The sequence below is a fragment of the Pinus tabuliformis genome, chromosome 7, assembly GCF_031772625.1.
Source record: "Pinus tabuliformis cultivar Carrire ecotype Pingquan chromosome 7, CPIR1, whole genome shotgun sequence".
NCBI classification, from domain to species: domain Eukaryota; kingdom Viridiplantae; phylum Streptophyta; class Pinopsida; order Pinales; family Pinaceae; genus Pinus; species Pinus tabuliformis.
In genome coordinates this window covers 1,324,585,786-1,324,613,333 of record NC_142293.1, presented here as the reverse complement: position 1 = coordinate 1,324,613,333, position 27,548 = coordinate 1,324,585,786, and the positions used below count along the sequence as shown (strand labels likewise).

At 38.4% G+C, this 27,548-nt stretch overlaps 1 pseudogene; it reads right to left on the bottom strand.

Annotated features, from left to right (window-relative positions):
- Positions 1-24,173: 24,173 nt before the first annotated feature.
- Positions 24,174-27,548, bottom strand: part of LOC149252459 (cytochrome c biogenesis protein CCS1, chloroplastic-like) — a 33,243-nt pseudogene continuing 29,868 nt past the window's right edge.

The following is a 27,548-nucleotide window of genomic DNA, read 5'->3' as shown; positions in this document are numbered from 1 at the left end:
AACAACCTCCAGCTCATTACTCTGGAAGCTTCTAGATCACGAAGCTTCTCATCCTCTTTGGGACCATCACGGGCATGAAAGGGAACAAAGCGATGCCATCATTGGTTAAGTATAGTGCAACACACGACCATCGTTGTTTTAAGCCTTATAAGGGTGATGATTCTCAATTTAGGGTTTTAGAGTTATTTCTTCAGGGAAATCTCAAGGAATTTTCCAATCAATGTCTTAGGAGGGATCTGAGTTGTATACATGAATGGGTACACTTCATAATGGTCATGTTTTAGGCACTTCAGGGTATGTCACAGGAAAGTTTAGGAGGTGTGACAAAATACTGTGTAACATATGCCCCCTAAAGCATGAAGGCATAACGAGGAGTGATGGCTGAGATGCTTTACGAGTTTTTGCAAGGACGAGGGCAAAAAATGTCAGGAGACTTGCAAATCAAGGACGCATGTAAATTTACATATCTGAAATCAAGACATGAATCTACGACATGGGCGCAACCATCCGGGTGATGAAGACTATACGAAAAGATCCATGGTATGGGCGTAGCCATCTAGGTAACGAGGATCATCATACATATAAAGTCCCATGGTATGGTCACAACCATCCGTATAGTAGAAACATGTGTACAATCATGAACAACATATAACTCCACGCAACCTGAGTCATATTAGACAAGAATTAGGGTCTTGCGCTCCATCCTGACTTGATAAAAGTACAAATTCTAACATGCGAATGAATGTGTTGAAGTCGAGCATGCTAGAAAACCACCTAATTACCGACCAATGATGTGGATCGTTAACAGGTACGAGAGAAACCACCAATAATGTCAATGGCTCTCAAGGTACAACAATACAATCCGTGAATTTGATTAATGAAGTTGAAGTTGAACACTCATGGAATCACCCGATCGAAAGCCAATGATGAAGACTTGTCATCGGATGCGAAGAACTTTCCATTAAGGCATGCAAGCTCTAAGGTATTGAAAGGGAGTTTCTAAGTCATATTCCTGGATAATGAGCTAAAGTCGACAGGAAGAAACCCGTCAAAGGAGGGCAATGATGAATCCCTCATCATCAACACGAAACAAGGAATAAAGTGGAATAATTTACAAGACTGTAACAATGACTCAAACAGTGTATAGGTAAATAACTGTAGATTGGACTTCTCTTGAACACTAGTGACACGACTTCAGAGTGTGGTAGCATCTGACTCAACATAGGACTAAAGATCATGATGACAAAATGGAATAGTCAAATGAGAGGCAAAAATGGATCACCCAAACCAGAGAGGACAAATAACTAAGTGAGGATATCCCAAACCCGACACGAGAGCAGAAGAGTGTCATGTTCAAGAGCGACATGCTGCCTATACAAAGGATGTTTCATCTTCAATTTTCCCCGCTATTTCTAGCGAGTACCCCAATTATTTTGATCAAAATCTTTAAGGGGATAGCATATGCTTGTCATGTAAGTTCATTCCTTGAATGAATCCATCCTAATAAGTTTTACGAGTCCTAGGAAGGAGAAACTCGGTCTCATCATGGTGATGAGTCTTTCATCGTAAAATTTTAACGAGTCCGACGTAAGACAAACTCAACATCTTCTTCATGTTTACAGAGTTTAAAAAAGAAACGAAAAAGGAAACTCCATCATGTCCCTTTTCGTAATTTATCTCTCGAATCCGAAAAGGTAGAAAACAATATCCGAGAGAACCTCTTGACCATGTCAGTCGAGGTGTACCTTTTTCATAAATAGTCAATCTTAGCCCCAAAAAAGGGTAAATTTATATTGAGGTGACGTCGATTCATTTAATTTAATGAGTTCAAAATGACAAGTACTCAACAATCTTTTCATTTTTCGAGAGTCAGAAAAGAGCTCAAAGATGACTCCAAGGGGGTTCCTTTTTCATTTATTTAATGAGTCTGGAAAAGAGATAAAACAAAAACTCGCAAGAATCAGTTAATAATGATCACTGTTCGCCTAAAGGTACCTGTAACTGCACAAAGAAATGCACCCATCACCGATATCGAGAAATAATAATAAAATATTATTAAAATATTGACAAAAATGACTTTCAAAACTTATAATAAACCAAAAGTAATTTTACTTTTACCATTTTACTAAAGTAAGCTTTGAAAGTGCATTTGTGCCCTAATTTTCTCGATTTTCAAGTGGCCATTACGGGAGATCCAGGGTGTCGTTTCACAAACCTTCTGCAACAGGTAAGAGGCCCATCCTTGCTCTTGCATTTTATCACCTTTTTATGCATTTTTAATGGTAATTTATGTGCTGTAAGGGAGGATTTTCAATTTTTAGGGTGTCGACGATCATCGTCGGTATGTTCATCGGACCCGCGATGATCGCACTTGAGCCAAAAGGCCCATACGATGATATCGCTCTGTTTATAAAACAGGCACCATGGTGCCGAGGTGGAATTATTGGAAGAAAAACCTTCTTTTCAAGAAAAAATATTTGATTTTAATCCATGAAAAAAGAATTAATTGGAGTTAAATGATGTTTTGCAGGAGATCCTAGTTTTGGAATGGAATGAAAGAGGCCATGATGCTGAATACCACCAAGCAGCTCAGGATCCTGAATGCATGATCTGAAAATGAGATCTTAGATTAATATTAAGGTGTTACAGACTCATGTATTGGATTTGCCTATATTACTTAGTGCAACGGATCGAAAAGATTGCGAATAATATAGACAATGAGCAGTTAGAGAAACATAACAGACACACACACATAACTCAACAAATAATCAAGGAGTTCACCCAAAACTCTTGGGCTACGTCTCCTGGTCCAACTTTCAGTAGTGACCTCTCTATTATGTCTTCAAGTGTAGAGTTTTCACAAATGTGAGCTCAAATTTAGTCTCAACACAACAGGAACAAACAATAGGGTTTTGCTTAAATCCCTCAAGTATTTTTGAGTACACAGACTCTCCCTCTCACTCTTTGTCTCTGTTTTCTCTCTGTCTCAGCATTGCCTGCTCCTGTCTCTATCATTCAGTGACTTTTTAAAGCCAATCAATGCCTGTCTGTTCATTTTCCCTTTCGGGCTCTCTGGCTCCCGGCCTTTGTTCGTTCAAATCCCCTCTGAGCGTTAAACAATCATTGTTAAATGTCTTTAGGGATGGTGGCCACCTGTTTTGTAATGGAAGGGACCATTGGTGCATTAAAAACCCAAAAATATTGTTCCTCTGTTTATACACATAAAACACTGTAAAATATGCAAAAATTCCTTTTATCAGACTTGAAATATTATTGAATCCGCCCTAAACTCCATCGGGTCTGCCTTTAAATCGTTATCGCAAATCGCTTAGTCGTGGTTTCCTTCATATTTGGGTTTATAGCGAAAAAACCCAAATACAAAAGAAAACCCGACAAAAATGCTCCATATCGGACTTCATATATTATAATATCGCATTCATAACCCTTTTGGGTCCGGCTATATATTGCTATCGCATATCCCTTTTGGCTTTCGATCGCCAATTGCGCTGATTGGCCTTTTTGGCTATTGGTGCATCGCATGGTCGCTGGCCTCCTTGGCATCACCCCTTCGAAAGTTGCGATGCGATATTGCGATGCAATATATTGCAATCGCATATCGCCAATCCTTCCAACCGCGGGCTAAGTCCTTTTACATATGAGTGATGCGATAGCGCGGGTAAATCTGGACCATTGATCTGCATGCTTTATCGACAGTCCTCATTTAATCGCACTGATCGCCATCACAATTTCCATAAGGCTGCCTCCGATAGACTCTGCCTGCTGCCTTCAATTGCGATATGCCATTTATATTTGGACCATTGATCGGCCAAATCTGACGGCTCTTGTGCATTGTTGTTTTAGGCTTTGTTTTCACCATTTCTGTGTGTTTTTCCTGTCCGATTGTGTTTTTCACCATTCTTGAAGGTTTACCCTTTGCGATGGTATTTAAGTATTGAAAGACTTAGAGGGTTTTAAGATCCATTTTGGATCACGCCTTCCCACTGAAAAGATTTTGGACCACCAAAAGTTGGGTTTTAAGCATCAATCAAGTGAGGATACAGCGTCCTCACTTGCCCAATTTCTATCCATCGTGCACTGCTTGGTTTTGAACCTTTGAGTCTAATTATCAGGTACTCAACATCCCCCCTGCGTGTAGTTCTCACCTTCCTATCCAGAAATGTGTCTTCCTGCAACTCATTGAGATATTCATGCAACAGATCATCAATAGAAGGCAACTGACTTTGCTCTTCGCGATCTTCAATTAATGAAGGTTCATACAGTCTCAAGTTCTCTGCATTAACGACTGAATAGATATGCATATAAGTTGGAAAATCAAGGCGAAAAGCGTTTTCACCAATTTTTTCAAGTATCTTGAAAGGCCCATACCTTATTGGTTTCAACTTCTTACCTTCACCTTGCATTCTGTCTTTGCTGATGTACAACTAGACTTGATCACCAACTTGGAAACTATGCTCAATTCGATACTTGTCATGCCTTGCCTTGTACTTGGCCTGGCTTCTTTCCAGCGGTTCCTGCATTGCTTTGTGAATTTCTTGGATCTTTTCAATGAACTTGGTTTCTTTGTCCACATCACTGTGTCCATCAACTGCTATGTCTTTACCAAAGACAAAATCCAAGGGAGACTTTGGTATAAAACCAAAACAAGTCTCAAAAGGATATCTCTGAGTAGAAGAGTGCTTGGCACTATTGTAAGCATGTTGCACATAACAAAGTCCCCAACAAAGTCCATGGAAACACTTTCCCAAGGATGAGAAGGAACTGGAAGTGGGGTGTACAAGCCTAATTTTCTATTGCTGGGCTCGCTTTTAGCACACATGGCACACCCTTTAATATATCTAGAAACTGTTTCATGCATTCTTGGCCAATAACATAACCTTTGTATCTGTGCAACTATTTTACTTACACAAAAATGACATGATATAAGAGAAGTATGTGCTTCTCGGATTATGTTAACTCTTTTAGTTTGTGGAATGCATAACTTTCCCAAATGACATAAGAGTTGGTCCTTAACATAATAATCAAATTCTTCTACTTGCTTGCATGACTTAAAGTTGCATATACATATTTAAAATCTACATCTTGAGCATATTGTTCAATGTAACTTTCATGCATTACTGAGTTATTCTTAAGTATATTAGATGCATTTATGATTAGTATTGATAGCATATCTACAACCTTATTGTGTATGCCTTTCTTATATTTGATGACAAGATGAAATTGTTGTAGGAAACCCATCCATCGACAATGTATTGATTGCTACAATTTAGTTTGTGAGTGAAAATATTGAAGTGGTTGATGATCTGTATGTATAATTGTTTCTTTTCCCGTTAGGTAATGTTTCCACTTTTTCTCACTCTGCACTAATGCATACAATTATTTATCATATGTGGGATAATTAACTACTACAGAATTAAATGTCTCAGAATGATAGCATAAGGTTTTACCGTGTTGCATCAACACTGCTCCCATGGCATAGTCATTGGAATCTGTTTCAATCTCAAATGGACATTGAAGATCTGGCAGTGCTAGTACTGGTGTTGTACTAATTTTTTCTTTTAAGGTGTCGAAGGCTTTCTGCTGAAACACCTTGTTCAATCCCGTTAAAGCATGTAAGGGAGCTGCAATCAAGGAAAAGTTAGCAATAAACTTTCTCCAATATTGTGCTGCTCCTAGGAAACTCCTAACTTCTATAGCAAATTTGGGTTTAGGCCAGTTCACAATGACTTCAACCTTAGAGGGATCTATCTTCAATTCACCACCCCCTACAATATGACCCAAATAATTTAAAGATGTTTTGCCAAATTCAAATTTTGATAACTTCACATAGAGATTTTCTCTTCTCAAAACATCTAAAGTCTACTTTACATGCTTCAAATGTTCTTCCCATGTTTTATTGAAAACAAGAATGTCATCTAAATATAAAATTACAAAATCATCAATAAAAGGTTTGAGTACATCATTCATAACTCTCATGAAAGTGGCATGAGCATTAGTTAAGCTAAAAGGCATAACCAACCATTCATACAACCCTTGCTTTGTCTTGAAAGTAGTCTTCCATGCATCTTGTTCTGCTACTCTAACTTGATGATAGCCACTATGCAAGTCTAACTTGGAAGTAAACTGCTCCTTTTAGCTGATCTAATAGATCATTAATGCAAGGAAGAGGATAACGATTCTTGATCATTATTTTATTTAGTGCTATATAATCAATGCACATCCTCCACGAACCATCTTTCTTTCTCACTGGTACGATTGGAGATCCACATGGTGATGTGCTTGGTATTATGAACCCTTTATCGAGCATCTCCTATACCTGCTTCTTGATCTCTGCATTCTCTAAAGTAGATAACCTGTACATTCCGATGTTAGGTAATGGAGCATCTTGCTACAAATGAATATCATGTACTATTTCCCTTTTGGGTGGCAGACCTTTAGGTTCTTGAAATAGGATATCATATTCTGAAACAACTTTAACTAAATCAACTTTCTATTTAGCATCACAGCCTTCAAATACATTGATTTTACCAGGGTTCTTTTCCTTTACAACCATTAGTAAAAATTGCTTGCATGAATTTACAATTCTTTTCATCTGCCCTGAGTTTATGAGAGAATAGTTATTTTTGAGTTTATGAGCTCTTACAATATATTCTATTCCATCTTTAGTGAGTTGGTACTTATTTTTAGCTCTATAGAAAATGACTTTTCTATCATACAAGTAAGGACTTCCTAAAACAATACTACTTATATCCAAGGGAACTATATCTAACTCAACCTCATATACAAATGTTGACCCATTAGTAAATTTAAGTTTACAATTTCTTGTCACTTGTAGCTTTGCTTTATCACATACCCAACCTAATGGATATGGCTTCTTGTGAGGTTTTGTTAGTAATCCCAACTTCTTTACAATTGTTTCAGAAATCAAGTTTACTTGTGATCCACTATCAGATAAAGTATCAATCTTTTGGTGCTTGGAAATAACTCTAATATGAAAAAGCTCATGTCTTTTCCTCTCATTATCTTCATTATCAATAGATTGTGCAGAATTACTTGTAGATGCTTCAGAATTTTTACCTTTTATACCTATGGCAGCGACTGTTGTTTCATCCCCTGAGTCTGACCCCAAGTCTTTCTGAATAGCAGCAACAATCTTCTTCTTCTTACCACCAAACTTCTTAGGTTCAGCTCCGGATGCAAAGACCCGCAGTGTGCATCATCGTGTCCATCCTTCTTGCAATAAGTGCATGAAGGTTTGTCTTTTGTACAGCGTTTGTCTTCCTCTCCTTCCATTTTAGCTTCTTTTCCTTGTTCTTGCTTGCAGAGGGTTTTGATGATCCCCCAATCTCCGGGTTCACATTCTTGCCTCTAGCTTCTAGATGTGTAGCCTGAAATGATACATCATCTAGGCTAGTGGGATTAAACATGAGAATGGTGTGCTTCAAATAGCTATGTAGACCACCTATATACTTCAACAAAGTTTCAGGTGAGTCTAGAGATATGCCTAGAGTTAAAGCTCTTTTTCTAAATTCCTAGGTATAACTTTGTACACTTTGGCCCTTTAATTGGCGAAGAGTTTGCCAACTCATCATTGCTTGCTACATATAAGCTAGAGGATAAAATTGTTTTTTGATGGCAGAAATAAATTCGTTCCAGGTAGAAAGGATTTTACCATGTCTCTTCAGATCAACTTATGTCTTGCCTTCCCACCACACTAGCGCAATTCCTCCAAGGCGAAGGCTAGCCAGTTGAATCTTTCTCCTTTCTGAATCAATGTTCTGCACCCTGCAATATACATCAATCTGTCTAATCTAGTTATCTAGCTTTTCTGCATTTAATTCTCCATCATAAATTGGCAAATCAAACTTTACATCTAATTTAATCAAAGAAGTTTTCTTCTTTTTCTTTTTAGGGCTAGGAGATGAGGGTGATGAAGGTGATGGTGGAGCAGATGATGGAGGAGGCTATTCCCCTTTCCTGTTGCCCCCTGGAGGGATAACTAGAGAAGGTTCCTCTGCTCCATTACCTTGTTTGGGTGTTGAAGTGCTTTCACCTCGACCCTTCTTAAATTCCATGTACATCTCTTCCACCATGGCTTGCATGGCCATAAAACTATCCATGAACTGAGATTCTGATTCCAGTGGAGTTTCTTCTGCTATTCTCCTCCGAGGATAGACTTTTCCAATCTCGGGATTAGCCTCAACAAGTTTTCCTTCTCCTAGTTTGAGCTTTGACCTAGTTAGCATTCAAAAATCCAGCACAAACTTGTCTAACCTTAACAAAACCAAAAACCAAAAGCTCTGATACCCCTTGATCTGAAAATGAGATCTTAGATTAATACTAAGGTATTACAAACTCTTATACTAGATTTGCCTATATTACTTAGAGCAATAGATCGAAAAGATTGCGAATAATATAGACAATGAGCAGTTAGAGAAACATAATAGACACACACACATAACACAACAAATAATCAAGGAGTTCACCCAAAACTCTTGGGCTACATCTCCTGGTCCAACTTTCAGTGGTGACCTCTCTATTATGTCTTCAAGAGAAAAGTTTTTACAAATATGAGCTCAAATTCAGTCTCAACACAACAGGAACAAACAACAGGGTTTTGTTTGAATCCCTCAAGTCTTTCTGAGTACACAAATTCTCCCTCTCGCTCTCTATCTCTGTTTTTTCTCTGTCTCAGCACTGCCTGCTCCTGTCTCTGTCATTCAGTGGCTTTTTAAGCCAATCGACGCTTGTCTGTTCATTTTCCCTTTCAGGCTCTCTGGCTCCTAGCCTTTTTCCATTCAAATCCTCTATGAGCATTAAAAAATCATTGTTAAACGTCTTCAGGGATGGTGGCCACCTGTTTTGTAATGGAAGGGACCATTGGCGCGTTAAAAACCAAAAAATATCATTCCTCTATTTACACAGAGAAATAGACATAAAACGCTATAAAATCCACAAAAATGCCTTTTATCGGACTTGAAACATTATGGAATCTGCCCTAAACTCCATTGGGTCCGCCTTTAAATCGTTATCACAAATCACTTAGTCGTGGTTTCCTTCGTATTTGGGTTTATAGCGAAAAACCCAAAATAAAAAAGAAAACCCGACAAAAATGCTCCATATCAGACCTCAAATATTATAATATCACATTCATAACCCTTTCGGGTCCGGCTATATATTGCTATCGCATATCCCTTTTGGCTTCTGATCGCCGATTGCGCCGATCGGCCTTATCGGCTATCGGCACATCGCATGGTCGCTGGCCTCCTTGGCATCACCCCTTACAAAGCTGTGATGCAATATTGCGATGCGATATATCGCAATCACATATCGCCAATCCTTCTAACCCTGGGCTAAGTCCTTCTACATATGAGCGATGCGATAGCACGGGTAAATCTAGATCATTGATTTGTGTGCTTGATCGACGGTCCTCATTTAATCACGTTGATCGCCATCGCAATTTCCATAAGGCCACCTCCGATAGACTCTGCCTGCTGCCTTCAATTGCGATATGCCGATTAGATTTGGACTGTTGATTGGCCAAATCTGACAGCTCCTGTGCATTATTGTTTTAGCCTCCGATAGGCTTTTTTTTTCACCATTTCTGCGTGTTTTTCTTGTCTGATAGTTTTTTCCGCCATTCTTGAAGGTTTACCCTTTGTGATGGTGTTTAAGTATTGAAAGACTTAGAGGGTTTTAGGATCCATTTTGGATCAATGCATCAATGCTCTAAGGAATTGTGGGTTGCTAAAATTCTTCAGGACCACAGGGTTAAGAGGCCAGATGAAATTGCTGCCCTATCTGATCGGTATTTGGGATGTAGATCGAGAGATATTCATCATGAAAGGCCAGGAACTAGAACTTGAGAAGGTGAAGATAGCGACAATCACCAACAACCTTCCCTTGAGAACGATCTTGTTCACTATGGTGCAAGTATCTGGCATGCAAGCCTAAGGCTTCGAAATCCCAGTTCCAGTATTCTATTATGTGTTTGACCCCCACCATATTTAACTAGTGTGGAGACCTTTTGGAAAATATGAAAAGACAACTAACCAAGGGGAAGCATGGACACCTGAAGCAATTCGGGTTTAGTTTTATACTGGCGACCTTGCTTTTAGAGCGAGTGCCCTCATTCTGGTATCAGTGGGCAAAGTTACCAAATCTTGCCCCTCGAGATCCAAGACTAGTGAGATGGAGTCAACTCATGCCTCGAGGAGGAACGGGTCAGCATATGCATTACCCAACACAATTTTTTGGTTGGCTAGAATGCCAACTACTCATGGTAGACGCTATGCTTATGCCGGCACAGATTTCAATTGGGATCCAGATCTACCTCTGCCACCAGGAGAACAATCGATCGATGCAGGTAAAAACTTGTTTTTTGGATTTTTTCAAGTTTTATGATTTTTTGTAAAAGTGTAAATTGAGACTCAAATTGTGATAAATGTGCAGATGTGGGACCAGAGAGACCACCTGGCATGTCACCAATAGCACGACGAGTTGCTCATTAGATAGTGGGCGCAAACTATGAAGAAGGGGTAGACCCCTTAGTTGAGATGGAGCGCAACCTGGAGGCGATTAGTCGAGGAGTACAAGGGTATGTCACTATTGATGAGGTGCCACTGCATTGGAAAACACATAGTGGGAGTATTCGTGAGAATGTGTCGGCTATTAGGTCGAGTGATCAAAGCAGACTCGTGCTATCATGAGCACCATGCAAGCTCATAGCCTTTCTATCTCTTTTACACATTTGTAGGATTTTTGAAAGCCAAGTGTCCCAGAACACTTTATTTTTTGATATCTTGATTTAAACACTCTGAAAAACATGACATATCTACATACACACACACACACACACACATATGCATGTTTTATTTTCTACTTACGTGTCCATAATATGATCAATTTTATAAATGACGCAAATGCCTATCAAGAACAAAATTTGATAGTGCATCTGTTATTGTATTTAAATTACGTGGAATATGTTGATATGTGATGAAATAAAAATTTCTTTCTAGTAATCTAACACTTAGATACATACACAATATTTGTGGATTTCTCACTGAGTAATGATTTTTTAACTGTAACACAAAGAGATGTGAATCTAACTTGACAACGAAATCCCTAATGCCAAGAACAACCGCTTCTGACGAGAGTTCAATGACTGCATTGTATTTAGCAATATTGTTAGTTGTTCGACCAGGGCATATACCTTGTAAGGTAATCAAATATTCATTAGAGGCATAGAGTACCCATGCTTTGGAAGATAGGTTCAGTGTGCTATGACAAGCACCATCAACAAAACCAACGTAATCGCTTGACGACATATGCAAATCCAATGGAACACAGGGTAAGCAGAATAACACATGTCTGCAAAGAAAACAAACACACCAAAACTCGGAACGCACACTAATGAATTGACACACTAATGTACAAAAGTAAGTACACGAATTTCACACATAATACTTCTTAATATACAACCCATTGCTTGGCTGTGACAATGCATTTCCCTTGTAATCACATAGCTCGTAGGCACCCTTTTGTAAGACACACTTAACATGTAGGGTCTATGCCACATGGGTTCGAACTTTCTTGCTCCAAATTTATCTTTGGCTTGATCATAAAGAAGGACCAAGTCACTTTCTTCAAAAGTGCGGGGAGAAACGGTTTGGTCAAAATGATCTTTGACGCATTTCTTTTGGGCTTCGATTACCATCGCGGAAATGTGACAGGTCTCGTCAAGCCTCTCAAGGTAGAGTAATCGCTCTTCTTCAGGCGAGGTGTTAGGAATAAGTTCGACAGCTAATTTGAGAGATGGGATTTCACATTTGATTGGAAGAGTTGCTTCTAAACCATACACCAGCTAGAATTGAGTGAATCTAGTGGCCGCCTTAGCAGAAGTTCTGTAAGCCCAGAGAGCTGAGAATAGCATCAAATGCCAGTCCTTTTTGTGCTTCCCAACGGCATGTTGAAGCATAGTAATCAAAACTTTATTAACTGGTTTGATTTTGCCATTGGCCTATGGATAATGAGTTGAGCTATCATGATGAAGGCCCAACTGAGTAGTTAGCTCTACCATCATGTATTGACGAAAATGTGATCCATGGTTAGTTACAATGGATTAAGCAACACCAAAACATGTTATGACGTGGTTAAAAAGGAACTGAGCAGTAGTGATACCGTCAGCATTGTATCTGGGCATTACCTCGGCCCATTTAGTAAAAATAGTCGACAACGACGATTATATAACCATGCCCCCCGGCTGAGCGAGCGTTACATGTCATGAAATCAATGCCCCATTTAGCGAATGGGCCAACAGTAACTATTGGGTGTAAGGGTGCTGGCGGGGCGCACTGCTTGTGGTTAAAAATATAGCATTCATGGCATTTCTAAATAGCTAGAATACAATATTTAAAGGTAGAAGGCCATAAATAACTAGTACGGAGGATCTGAGCAGTGGCGTAGCCTGACATATGACCACCATAGCCACCAAAGTGGCAATCATTTAAGACCCGTTCAACCTCTTCTAGGGCGAGACACCTGCAAATAACAGAGTCCACATCGACCTGATACAATGTATCACCAAGGATACAATAGGGTTGGGACTAATGCCGGATGCGACATCATCAGATCAAGACAACTTAGATAAGAAGGTTTGGATTTGAAGATAAATGATGATATCTCCATACCACGGGTCGAGAGTTTTGATCAGAAACAAAGTTTCATCAGGAATTTGCTTAGTGAAATCAGTGTAGTGCTTGCAGATGGAAGGGAACATATCAACTTAGCAAAAAAGGTCGATTTCTTTGATTTGGGGGTAGTAAACTCTAAATCGAACTCCTGCAGGATAACAATCCATTTGGAGTATTCCCCCCAGTAACTGACGAGTCAGTATATAGGTCATGCGGTTGCAATCAGAAATCACTGTGGTTTTTCGTAAAATGATATAATGACGAAATATTTGAACAACATGGGTTGCTGCCAAAGCAAGCTTCTCAACATGGGCATATCGAGATTCGATGTCAAGAAGATTTCTACTTAAATAATAAACCACGTGCTCATTTCCATCGTCGTCATCCTGAACTAACACCATAGGAATAGTAGTCTCAGTTGCAACCAAGTATAGGAAATAATTGCGTCGATAATCAGAGGGATGCAGTAAAGGAGCACTGATAAGCATGTCTTTCAAAGCATTGAAGAATTTTTGGGAAACTTCATCCCAAACGAAAGTGATCCCCTTCTTAAGTAAGCGAGTAAAACCCTTGGCAAGTTCAACGTAATTAGGAATGAATCGACGAAGAAATTCAGCCTTTCCTTGTAGGCTTTGTAATTGTAGCAATGAGGTAGGGGGGTTAAGTTGAAAATGGCCTCAACTTTTGAAGGATCAATTCAGATACCTTCGCAGGACACCACAAAACCCAAGAGTCGACTGGATTCAATGCAAAAAACGCACTTGTGCGGATTGAGATGGATGTTATAATTCCAACATTGTAGAAATATGGATCTTAAGTGATCCGGATGGTCATGAAGCTTAGAAAAATGGGCTGGTAAGTCGTCAAGGTAAGGCTGAACAATGTGTCGAATATTGTGAAGCGCAAAGACATTTCTCTCTGGAAGGTAGCGCCAACATTTTTTAAACCGAAAGGAAGGTTTTTATAAGAAAAAGTGCCCTAGGGACATATAAGGGCTTTTTAAAGTTGATCAGTTGGTGAAATGTTGATTTGGTTGTAGCCAGAAAAACCATCCATAAACAAGAAAATTTCACTCCCAGCACACTCGTCAATGATCTGATCGATAAAAGGAGTGGGATAATTATCTTTTGGAAAAACACGATTAATATATCGGTAATCAACACAAACATGAATTGTGCCTTGTTTTTTGGCAACAGGAACAATATTAGATACCCAATCTGTCAATGGGAAGGGATAAATAAAGCCAACTTTTAAAATTTTTTCCACTTCTGCTTTAATAACAACAGCCTTTCGAGGATGCATGGAGCAAAGTCGTTGGCGATTAGGCTTTTCACTAGGATAAGTCGGTATTTCATGCACCAATATTGCTAAATCAAGACCAGGAATTTCCTCATATGACCATGCGTAGACGTCTTGAAATTCTTTGAAAAGTTGAGTGTAAACCTTGATCTAATCGGGAGAGTAGGAAACCCCAATATGAATGTTCTCGAGAATTATAGGTTTAATGGAAATGTCAAGAGGCATAGTAGCAGTAATGTTTCCCATGTTACCCTCTAACAGGACTTCATGCACCAGGATAGGTGTTTGAAGTGGAGGTGTTGGAAAATGAGAAACAAATTCTTCAAGACACGAAGGCATCTTACTGAGGTTGGGAAGAAATGAAGAATGATGATGGAGACCATTCTAAGGAGTTTCATCCAGAGACATGACCTCAATGATACTCTCATCGGTGGGGAGTGTATCATTCAAAGGATCCACAGAATCCCAAGAAGCAAGCCAAGGAGATGGCACAAAAGTATCCAGGTTCATACTGAAAATAAAATGACTTTCTGAAGTGGCCATCGAAGTCAAGACAATTTCTTGATAATTTTTCTCCAATGGAATTAATGGCATATAATCGAAAAATGAATCAGTGTGATCTGGAGTAGGAATAATCTAAGGATCCATAGAAACCAATATCATATTGAACGAAGCAACATTCAGAGGTGGGAGAGTAAAAGAACCCATTAAAGCAGAGTCTTTGAAGAGACCTGCCCCCACACTCTCATAAGGAATCTCGATATTTCCCACATAAGGAAATTGTTGTTCGATGAACCGCAATAGAAAAAGACAGTTGGTCGACAGTGACAGTTTTTCCTTCATGAGGAAAACAAAGCACCCAGAACAAAGAAAAAACTACACAAAATGTAGCGTGGGTCCAGCTTCGCCTGAGAAGAAGGTTGTAGTTGAGATTTTCATCTACAACTTCTACTTCTAGCTCAATGGTCTTTCCTTCCAATGTAATTGACAAGTTCGGGAGAATACTATATGGACAGGAGCCTCCGCCATCAAAGGCCTCCAAAGTGTTCGAGGACTAGTTAAGAGAAGGAGAGCCAATGGCCTTCCAAAACGAAACAGACATGATGCAGGTGGAAGCACTTTCATCAATAATAGTCTGATGGATCATCTTCCTTTGATGAGAACCTATATCAGAAAAGCAATCTAATGAGGAAGATGAGGAACGTGGTTTTCAAGATCAAAGGTAATCAGACTTGAATCGACAGGATCAATAGTGCCTAGAGTAGACAACAGTGATTTCTACTGCGTTGGACAATTTTGGAGAACCTCAAAAGCAGACATTGCCGAAGGTTCTTGAGATAAATCCTCAACAAGATTATAATGCTGTGCATCTCTAGCATTTGGATTATAAGATGATTTCCAAAGTACACCTTTGGGAGGTGGTCGGATTACATACTCATTGTTAGGGCACTCAATATGGAGTAGACCAGAACTAGACAAAGTGGAAGTAGAAGGTATATTAGTGACTTATTTCTCCACCGTCTACTTATATAGGTTTTGATAGTCCTTTTTTCAAGTAGCAATCGAAATAGGCGATGAACCTTGCATCATGAAAACTTGGGAACCAGAAGAGCCAGAGGACTGTGGTGGAGGATTGGTTCCTAAAAGATGGGGTGGGTACAGAAAGGTATACATAACGCGTAATGTAGGATTGGGTACTGAAAGTGTAATGTGGGAATGTGGGGGCTTGAGGATTGGGGAATGCGGGTAACTGGGCCTTCCATTCTAGGGTTTGTTCTTCTCGTTGTATGTTGGAAACGTGGGTTTCTTTGACCCTACCTATCAACATGTCCTAGGAAAATGAGTGAACTACCAACTGCATCTGCTGAGATGGAAAAGGTTCTTTTAAAACAATCAGAGTCCTTTTCAATAAGCGATTAACTTCAAAATGTCTGGGACAATCCTTGGTGTAATGATCTTCCTCACTTATGAGGCAAGGATATTTCGGCTTCCTCTTAGAAGCATCATCAACCGATGATTTGGGTGGATCCTGTTTTGGGGCATCGACTTTCACTTGACCTTTTCCATTTTTTTTACCTTTAGAGGCCTTATTTGCTATAGTATATTGAACAACATGTACCTTAGAGGTTTTACCAGGACTTGATGAATGTTTCGAAGGATGATTGGAACTAGTGTTTGAAACAAATTTCTGCTTCGAGGAAGCTTTCATGGAAGTCTGAGACACATAACCAATTACAACATCAACATGGTGGTACATCAGGAGACTTGGAGGCTGCTGGATCTGAATATGGTCTTGGAGCGTCAGACAACATTTCATACACCATGCCATATTGTGAATAGACTAGGTCTAGATAATGAGAACGTGCAATAGCTTGTTCCTTAGTGACACATCCACCCATAGCGTTATCCTTAGCAATATTGTTCACGAATGATTTTGTGAACCATTCCGTCAAAAACTCATCAGCAATATCAAAATTTATGACGCGACGCTGATGTCTCCATTCATGGATATGATCAGAAATGTGGGTCGCGGTATCTTGCTTAAGGGATGTGAGAAAATGAGTGCCAGTTTCATACCAAACTGACAATTGGAAGTGTGTTAGAAAGGCCATAGCTAAAGAATTAAAGTTTCCATAAGTAGCTTGAGGCAAATTAATATACCATTTTGCAGCAACACCTGTTAAGGTTCTCTAAAAGAGACGAAGACAAATAGAATCGTCAACATAGTAATTATAGGAACACCATAAGTGATATGTCATCACATGGGCTTGCGGGTCCTCTTTAGACTTTCCTTCAAACTTTAGGCAATCGCTTGGTAGTCGGAACTAGAGGCCAATAAGACAAATGAAGAATAGGATCATTTGTGAGCTGTGAGACATCAGGCAGCTCCAACGTAGCCAAAAAGGGAAATTGCGTATTGAAAGGAATGTAGGGTCTTTGAGGAGACCCAAACTATGGATTCCAACCCTATTGGTAAGGATTCTTCCACCACAGTGGAGGATTTTGACCATATGGGATTTGACTTTGTCCCCACTGAGGGTTACCTTGACCATAGGGAAGATTCTGTCCAGGATAGGGGTGTCATTAACCTACCAAAGGTTACTGATAACCATAAGGAGGATAAACATTATAGGCAACAGAAGGATTGTAAGGATGTTGCATGTATTGACCTTGAACAAAAAGAGATTGGCCTTGCTGCTGCTGCTACGGCAGGGTTTGACCTTGTGTTTGCAAGGCTTGGCCTTGCTGATACACATATGATTCTTGATGTTGCAAAGGTTGACCTTGTTGCTGCAAAGGTTGACTTTGCTGTTGTAAAGGTTGACCTTGTTGCTGCAAAGGTTGTCCTTGCGAGTACAAAGGTTGAGTAGACTATTGAAAAAATGAGTTTTCTGCTGCAAAGGCTGCTGAGACTGTGGAAAAGGTTGCCCCTGCTACTGTAACAGTTGTCCTTACTACTGCAATGTTTTCCCTTTCTGCTGCAATGGTTGCCCTTGCTGCTGTAATGGTTTCCCTTACTGCTGCAAAGGTTTTCCTTGCTACTGCAAAGGTTGTCCTTGCTGTTGCAAAGGTTGTCCTTGCTGTTGCAAAGGTTGTTGGACAATTCCTTGGGATATACCCTGTGGGTATTGGTAATTTTTGAATTGAATCTGGCCATATCCACTATGAATAGCAGATTGAATAGGCTGGAAATAAGCTCCTTCTTGAGGAATGTAAGATGAATTAACTAAGGCTTGCGAACCATATGGGACATAAGCCTGTTCGAGTGGAATCTGAGCCATATAAGGTTGTTGATATTGGATGTTACCTGACCCATATGGACCAACACGGTTGGGAATACCACAATAATAAGGTTGATTAAGCCCAACCATGTGAGTTTGTAATCCACTCACATGGGCTTCACCTGACACAAGAGGAATATTCAGATCCTGCCCCCCAGGTAGTGGCACATTCTATCCACTTGATTGAGGGGTAGAAGAACTAACTGAAACCTGACCTGAAACAATCAGTTGTACCGGAAGGGTCGGTTGAAACGAAGATATAGGTTGCAATGGAATCGTAGGTTGAACATGACTTGACATGACAACAATTTGTACAAAAGTTCGAGATGTTGTGTTTGGAATGAACGAACCTGATGTAGGCATATCATTTGAAGACCAAATGGGATTTCAATACAAAGATGAAGCACTAGGAGTACCCGAAACTAACTGAGCTAAGGTTGTATAACCAAGTGGAAGCATGGGTCCACTAGTTTTAGGAAAAGTGAGAGATGGGACTCTTCTTGTAAAAGGAAAGCCTTATGGAGGAAATTCATACCCTTTTTCATCGTTGACATGAGGAGTATGAGTAGCGGAAACTTTTGAATGACCTGAAGAAGAGGTTTGGATTTCACCTTATGAATCCATAGATGGAAACAACTGGTGATGAGGAATCTGAAATGTGCGAGGAGATAACTCCAAAGGAATACCAGGCCAATGTAAGGGCTGTACGGATGCTAAGGAGATATCACAATAGAATTGAATAACGGATTCGAGGGATGAATAACAAGCCCCTGTGGACTCTTAGGGGTCTGCCGACTTTCAGGAGTCTGAACAGGATTGTCTGGGGTCTCAGGACCATATTCTTGAGGTGACCAGGAATCCAATGGAGGTGGATGAGAAGACATAGGTTGAATAATTGGAATAATCCCAAGTTCAAAACCTTGATCTTCAAGTGACTTAGGAAGCTTCAAATGAAATCCTTGGGAGGACCCTTCAGTATTAGACAATGAAGGGGAAATGTGGGATGAACTCAATGGTTCAGCCACGATGACTTCCTCTCAAGAGCAGAAAAGGAAACGAGATTCGTTGAGGACTTATTAACAATCTTGAAATTAATAGGGAATTAATCAATATTGGTCCAAGAAACAACTACTTGGATTCAACATGTTTATCGGGGGTAGTTATTTTTAGAAACAAAAAATTTTCCTTTTCATCTTTTAGAGTCGATAAAAGGACTAAAAGGTAACTCTAGCTACTTTCGTTGGTTTAGCGAGCTTGAAAGGACAAGTGCTCGATGCTATTTTCAAATTTAAAGAGTCAAAAAATATCGAAATGACTACTTAGGTGACTCTAGGCAAAAGGAGTACCAGGTAGCCGTGAACTGCAATATACACCTCAACAAATAAATTTACCAAGGACTTGACGTACGTGTAGGCAATCTACTTGAATGCTGTGTTTGGTGTATCACATTTACAGGGTGGCAAACTCGACTTCCTATGGATAAAGGTTTGAAACCTATGAGGGTCTCCCTTTATATAATCAATAGTACAAGTATCACAAGTCCGTGATAGCACTGTCTAATGCAAGAGCGAAAGATAGCTGCTAAGTTTTAAAGATGTCGGAATGCGTCTCTAGCCTAGACCACTAAGTATGAAGTGTTAATGTTTCAAATGCTCCTTAGATTGATTGATAGATTTTTAAAGTTAATCTTAAAATTATGTTTCGATTTCAAGGCCTTAACGATGTTACTTGTTCCTAGAATGCAACTAGATGATGAAATTGAATCCTTCATCTCAATGAAAGATATCTATGTAAGGAAGAAAATCACCCAAATCATGCATGAAACTAATGATCCATGCATCAACGAGAATTTCCAATGCTAAATCCAAAAAATGAAATCTAATCTTTTCATTTCACAACAAATGCAATGCTAAAAAGTGATCTTAAAGTAATCTACCTTAAAATGCAATGATTTTTTCTTTTTTTACTTTAGTGAAATCAATGTAATCTAGTGCAAAAAAGCGAAAGAGAATGCAAGCAAGCCAAAAAACATGAAAATCTCTTTCACATTAATGATTTGAGTGCAAAAAATGCTTTGAAAACTACTTAAAAGATAAACACTTTCACTTTCTCTTTTCGAAACACAAAACTCAAAGAAAACATTTCCTTTTAGTTCAAATGAGACAATCAATTTGTAATCTATTGTTTCTCAAATGGAACTTAAGAGAATTTCACAATATCTACTCAAGCCAACACTAATGAAAATAACTTAAGATTCAAGAACCAAAACTGATTTGCAATTGAAACCTAAACACACAAAAGACTCTTTAACGCAGGTAATTGATCTTTGAAGAGAAGATCAATAAGTGAATGAAGGATGACCTAGAAGACCTAAAACCCTAGAAGGTTGATCAAGCTCCAAACACACTTAAAACCAAATAAAGAGGCAATTGTGATCAGACAAACATGTCAAGAAAGACAAGGACACTAAAATCACATTGTTAAGCCACTGACAGGGGACAAAAACTGAAAATAAGAAGACAAACCCTAATTTTCTTTAACCTTTGTTATCATCGCACCTGTTAAAAGAAAAGCAACAATTATCGCTATTGTAATCAACATATCCGCAACGTCATCACAAATGTGAGGGCCAAAATCATGATGGTCGAGAAAGATAAAGAAAAAACAAAAAATCTTCAAGAGTAGCACAAATCAAGAACCTTCAAGCAATTACCATGAAGTGAAAATAGTTACAGACAAAAAAACAAGTTTGGGATTGGACGGTTGGTCAAACTCATCACAAAAACAAGGTGAAGGATTTGATGGAATGGATCATAGGCTCCCCAACGGAGTCACCATTTTGTTGTGAAGGTAAATCTTCTCTTCGGACAGAGACGATCCCTTTAGCCCAATGAGTGGGTCTAGCAACTGAAGTGACAATCAACTAGACATGTTCCTAGATTACAATTGAAAAGAAGAACGAAGGAGATGACATACCTCGTTTTGATGCTATTTTGATCTCCTTTCTTGAAGACCTTGAACTGCCTGTATCCCGAGCTTGTACCTACTTCTCTCAATGTTTATGCATTTGCACAAGTGATCAAGACACAATAAGGCATTCCAAAAAAAATATAAAATCCAATAGCAACCTACTTAACTGATCAAGGAATGTCAAGCTAAGTGATACATGAACATATGCATTTTGGGAAGATGAACCATCAGTTATGTATTATTAGAAAATAAAGGGAAGCTTACAACCAAATCCTTGATGTTGATAGGCTCTACTTGAGTGGTAATCCAAGTCCAAGCCAAGAACTTTCCAAGCACTTCTTCTCCAAGTCAAATGAATAGCCTCTAGCCACAATCTTAGCGTAAGGGTGCAAATAGACATAGACCAACCATTTGGGAATGGGAGAGGATGAATTTATAGGTTGGTAAAGGGAGTTAGGACCTCTCCAAAGATAATATTAGGCCCTCATCTCAAGGAGGTTGCTCATAGGGATAAGAGCAAGAGGCCAAGTTGGGAGGATTTGACCTCATCTATGCCAAACAATCTTTAGCTCGTCGCTCTAGAAGCTTCTAGATCATGAAGTTTCTCATCCTCTTTGGGAAAATTACCTCTTTGGGATCATCACAAGTATGAAAGGGAACAAAGGGATTCCATCGTTGGTCAAGCACAGTGCAACACGCGACCATCGCTGTTTTAAGCCTTATAAGAGTGATGATTCTCAATTTAGGGTTTTAGAGTTATTTCTTCAGGGAAAGCTCAAGGCGTTTTCCAATCAATGTCTTAAGAGGGATCTGAGCTGTATACATGAATGGGTACACTGCATAATGGTCATGTTTCAGGAACTTCAGTGTATTTCATAGGGTAGTGTAGGAGACATGACAAAATATTGTCTAACAGAAAGAGATTTTTTCATATGAAGTAATGGTTTTTGGAGTCGAGAGTTCATCTCTCGTGAATTCAATGACAACTGATGACTTTGGTGAAGTTGAAATTGTTAATGAGCACATACATACTCATATATTCCACCATAGAGTGGATGAAAATTATGTTGATGACATTGTGGTCTCTTTTTGGAAACATGGATTGATTGTGGAAATATGAAAAGTGCCATGTTTGAAGAATAATTAAAGGTTGAATTTGTTGCTATAGAAACATGTTATGAAGAACAAATTGGAACTGCTCATGAAGTAGTCTGTGAACTAGCACCAACTGAGTTTGACATAGATCGAGCTACCAATGGAGCAACAAGTGGTTTGGTGGATCCAACAATTGAAATTGTTGATGTTAACTTTGATGAAGAATAATTAACTAGTGATGAGTGGTTGCACATGATGCAACAAAAATATCTCATTGATATGTTGTTATTTGGTGAGAGAATCCCACCTATGTCTAGAAGCCAAGTCGAAGACAACCTATTTGCAACAATAGAGATTGGTAAATAAGTGGAAAATGAAGATTATTATGCAATGACAGAGGAAGAGAAAGTAGAGGCAGAGAAGAAAGAAGAAGCAACGAAAGCTCTCATTGCATAGCATAATGAAGATGTTTTTAACATTAATTTTCAGTGTGTAGGTAAACAAGACAACAAACCAGTTGTAGTTATAGATGAAATTGAAGATGAAGAAAAATATGTAAGAAAGGACATGGAAGTTTTTGAAGATGAAGAAGAAAGCATTGAAACAACCTTTTAGCAATGGAGTTAAGAACATGTAAATTTTTCTATCAAGAAATATGGTAGAAAGATTAGGAATATGAAGGGCAAGAAGTGGAGCAAAGTTCACAGTTTGAAGATGAAGAGTTGTGGCAACAATCCATGAGTGAATGAATCTTTGAAGAGGAAGGTGTAAAAGAAAGACTCAAAAATCTTAAATTATTTTTGAAACCAAATATAAGAGAAGTCAAAGAAAAATTGTAGCAAAAACAAGTGAAGAAGTATGGAGCTTAGAACAAGAAATTGCAACTAATAATGAAGTAGTTTCGAGGGTATAGAATTTGGAAGAAACGAAAAATAAAATCCAAAATTATAATTTTTTTTTTGAGTCATTGTAAGCCTACCTGAGACTTAGACCAACATGCATGTTTAAGTAATGTTGAGTCATACAGTCATAATCAAGGGGGAGTGTTAGAAATAGTAATAACTCCCGTATGCATGCAATATATGAAGAGTTGATTTGCGTTGAGTGTGAGTTTGCATGAATTAGTTAGTCGAAGAAGAGTAAAGTCTATTTAGAGTTTGCGTGATTCCATATTTAGTAAATTTGGTGTTTATATATTTGTGGTTGGGTCATTGTAGTATGAAAGCAAGAGAAGAGACGAGCTATAGCTTGGTGGATGTATATGAGTGAATTAAGTTTTATGATTAATAAAGTATTTGAGTAGCAGTTCAAATTTTTTGTGTATATGTTTTGTGCTTTCCTCCTATGCCTTTCCAATAATTTGGTCACCCAATGCAAAGATATTGAATAGCTTAGCGCAAAGATGATATTTTCCAATGATGTGGCACAAATATTATGAGTAGGGTGACACCATGATTTATAGTAGTTTGCAAGGGGAATATTACAATCCCTTGCATTACTACTGCAGGATATTTATACCTATCTTCTTGCACTGCGACACATCCTAATTTTATAGCTCACATCTCCTCTTAAAATTCAGCCTATGCTTCCTAGTCTCCACCTTTGCAAGGCTAATCTATATGTAGAAATTTGATGCCTTATGATATTTTAAACTTGGAAACAAGATAATAAAGTACAATGTTATCAAAATACTCACCACCCAAGAAGGTATCACCATTAGTGGCTTTCATCTCAAAAACACCATTAAATATTGCAAGCAATGAAACATCAAAAATTCCACTCTCAAGATCAAAATACCATATGAAAGGGAAGTTGTGGTTGGTTCGTTGAGAATTCTTTCCACATCTAAACCAACAAATTTTCTAGCATATTTAGTTGATTGACATTTAACATCTTTGAAATAGGATGACACTGTAATGACTATGTTTGATACAGAACTCCTAAGATGAGCTTATGTTGTTTCTTTCATCTTCAACTTGGTGAATATTAGCTTCCATTTTCTTGTTTGGGGAAATTATTAATGCATAATTAGTGTAGAAGGAAAAAAAATGGATCATTTTCGGCCTCCTTACTGGAATGTAACATTTCAAAGCAATCTCCATCATAATTCAACGTGTCTCCATTTTCTCCATGTATGTCAGACGTATGCATCATAATCCTTAGTTTCTTGTTAACATGTTCACATGAGTATTTTATTTCTGAAGCTCCATCACTCCCAAACATAATTCCATTCTATAATGAAATGCTTCTATTCCCTCCCTTTTCAAATAAACATGATTATGGCACCAATTATGTCTTGCAATCACACCTACCATACCTATATCTCTCCATATACATAACAATAATTGGAACTTATGAAGCTAAAATGTACATGTCCACAAATTTCAATAAATAGTTGGTTATCAGTACAACACACAAATGAGGCTGAGAGTTCCCAGTGACTACCAATTGCATCATCCACAACTATGTTCATGCCATAAATAGTTATTGGATGATTTGATCCAGGCCACCAAACTCCTACAAAATTTCCTTCTTGATCATACAACACCATTGATTGCAAATCACAACCCAGAATTGATATTCCTTTAGTCTTGGTAGAACTACTGTCATCTTTTAGTGTCAAGAATGTACCAAAAATATTTTTATCTCCACTCTGTATTGTAGCCATTGCAATATTGAATGGCCCTGCACAATCCTTACGTACATGGAGAGCTAGAATACTCCAATTATAGTTACCCCTTTGTTATAAACATAATTTATATAAAAATAATATAAATATAAATAATAATAATAATAATTATTAATTCATTAATTATCAATACAAAAGAGGCATGTCTCTAAGGGCATGACCGTTCATGAAGGGGCACATGCCTAGGTACATAAGCGGGCCCTCATTTGTAATCAACATATCTCATATCTTACTTGTACTAAAACATTATTATATAAATATATTATTCATCTGATGATGGACATTCTTATATTCTAGATATTCTGTTGCGTATATGAACTTTGTTCGTTACATTGGTACGAGAGTTGTTCGATCCTCTAGTCACTCAACCACTGCATAGAATCAGTCTGATCCAGGACTTTAGCCATCAAATATTTGCCAATGATATTTCCATTGTGATCAAAGCATTTTGCTACAAAATTTTGGAGATTCCCTATTATGCAATAGGGCTTTTGGCCATTAAAAGAAAAGAAAAATAAATAAAATTATAGGATTTTTTTTTTAAAGCGATATAAAACAAATAAAGGAAAAAGAGAAAAAGAATATTATAGAAGAAGAGGGATTATTGAAAAAAAATATTTTTAAATTAGATTAAAAATAAAAATAAAAAAAAGTTCAAAAAAATAGGAAGAAAACAAATATATATATAAGGAAAAAACAAATAATTTATTAACTACATTTGCGCCCTAACTTACCAACATAGTTGCCACAAGTTGCCGATAGACAACCACATATCCACTGCTAGTCGTCATAGACCCTTGCAGCGCTACCATAAACCATCTCCTATCTGACCGTTGAATTAGTCGTCGTTGCCATCATCGAGTGCATGATGCATATTCCAGCCACCACAACGACTAGTCCACCTGATTTCCAGTATGCATGCCCATCAGATTCCTAGCTACTATTTTCATCCCCATTCATCATTGTGTTTCATATTTGTTTCACCCCAAGTCTCCCCATCTTCCTCTTCCTCCCTGATCCCTGCATTTCCTCCTACATACGAGATCGCCCTGTGTCTAACTCTCATCCTGGGTAGCTATCATGTTCTTTTGCCTTGTTTTTCCACTGTTCGTTGCCCCTCCTTGTTGAAAAATTGTGTCTGTACAGGTATATCCACATCACAATTTGGAGGCTATTCCGTATAGTAATGTCCATATGCATAAAAAGGTTATTTCTAAGGGTTCTGTTGTAGCGGCTACAACCAACCTCCAAAATTTTGCCCATGCTTTGATTATGGAGCCTTCCTTCCTATCCATTGGAGTTTATCTTGCACTTATTCAAGTATTCATGCTTCAATTGAGACTTATATTTTTCATTTGTGCTTGTGTTTTCTTGTTCCTCACTTACCTAACCTTTATAACTCACAAGCTAACCTCCTGACTTGGTCACACAACAGTTTTGGGCTTGCCTCCAGAAACTGTGCAATCCTTGAGGGAAAGGAACCTTGATGATTGGAATTGCGTATTTCAAATTGGTAGTCAACCTTGAGCTCATAAACTACATAGTCATGGAAGGAAACCCAACATTGAGCCCAGAAATTGCACAATCCCTCACTAAGCTCAAAAACTGCGTAGTGCACTAAGCCGGAAAGTTGCCCAGTTCCCAAGAATTGTAGAATATTTCCTAGCAGCATGCATGGAAAGTTTCCCTGGAAAAGCCAAAAAGAAAAAAGGCTAAAAATAAAAAAACATCCCTAAAAAATAGGGATCCATTATCAGTATCTCGAAGGAATGCACACTCGTTACTTTTACAAACTTCCACCAAGTTTAGCTTTTTCCTTGATTTTAGGCATGCGCGTCATAAACCCTAATTCGCTCAAATCTATTTAATCGATGCCTCTAGAGCTCATTTTGACATTTGACCTTGGAGCTCTAGCATTCCTGAGGAGATCAAGGAACCTTCGGTGTGGTCGTCATCATTTTTTTGGGCGAGTTTCGCTTTTGTCGTCTTTTGCCACTTTTTCTGTCGCTTTTTAATGTTTCACTTGTGTGATTGTTGTTATACTTATTTTTATTCATAGTTGCCAGTGTTTCAACTTATTTTAGCCTGAAGAAGTGTTGTTCTAAGTTGTCATTTTCCTTTTACAAGTGTCACATTGGTTTTCTTGTTTTTGCACCGATGGTCACCATTGCAGTGAATTTCCTCACATCCTTGATTTTCCTTATGTTTGTTTAGTCTTTGCACTTTATCTACATTGATTCGTTCATACTTAGTCATATCTGAACCCAAGCTCACATAATTACTCACTTATGCTTGTTTTTCACACTTCCACCGGGAATATCTGTACTTCCCTTGGCCATATTTTTCCTTGCCCAGCTGGGCACTGTGCAATCATAAGGCTCAATCTGAGAGCTTGGAATTTGTAACTATGTAGTGCGCAATACATGCTAGTCCAACTGCGCATTGTGAATTTTCAGGGCTCAACCTATCACCTTGGCCATTGAGCTTGTGTAATGTGTAGTCTCTCCTAGTCTTTGCCTAGGTTGGACTACACATTGCAAAATCTCAAGTCTCAGGTTGCACCCTTGCGCAGTCCCACAACTAGTCTCCCTTGCTTGTTGATGAGAACTACATAATGCCTCTCATCAGTTGACATGATTTCTATTTGCTCATGCTTTGAAGTTATATTTTCTAAATCTAATGGTTTCTTTCCATGAGTGTCATTTTTGTTCCACAGGTATCGCACTTGTGAAGCACTTCTCTCTAGCAGTCATTGTTACCATGGCACCAAAGATAATTGATTCAAAAGAGACCACTGAAAGCAGTACTGGTGAAGTAATTGAGAAAAAACTAGTATACTTTCCAAAATATGTTTACACTGAACTGTTTGTAGAAAAAGAGTCAACACTAACGTGTAATCAAGTTAGAAGCTCTTTCAACAAAGATCCTTGAGGCAGATCTAGAGGACAACTTCGGAAGCATCACCAATAGAAAAAAACAATCTTGTATAGGATAAAGGAAAGA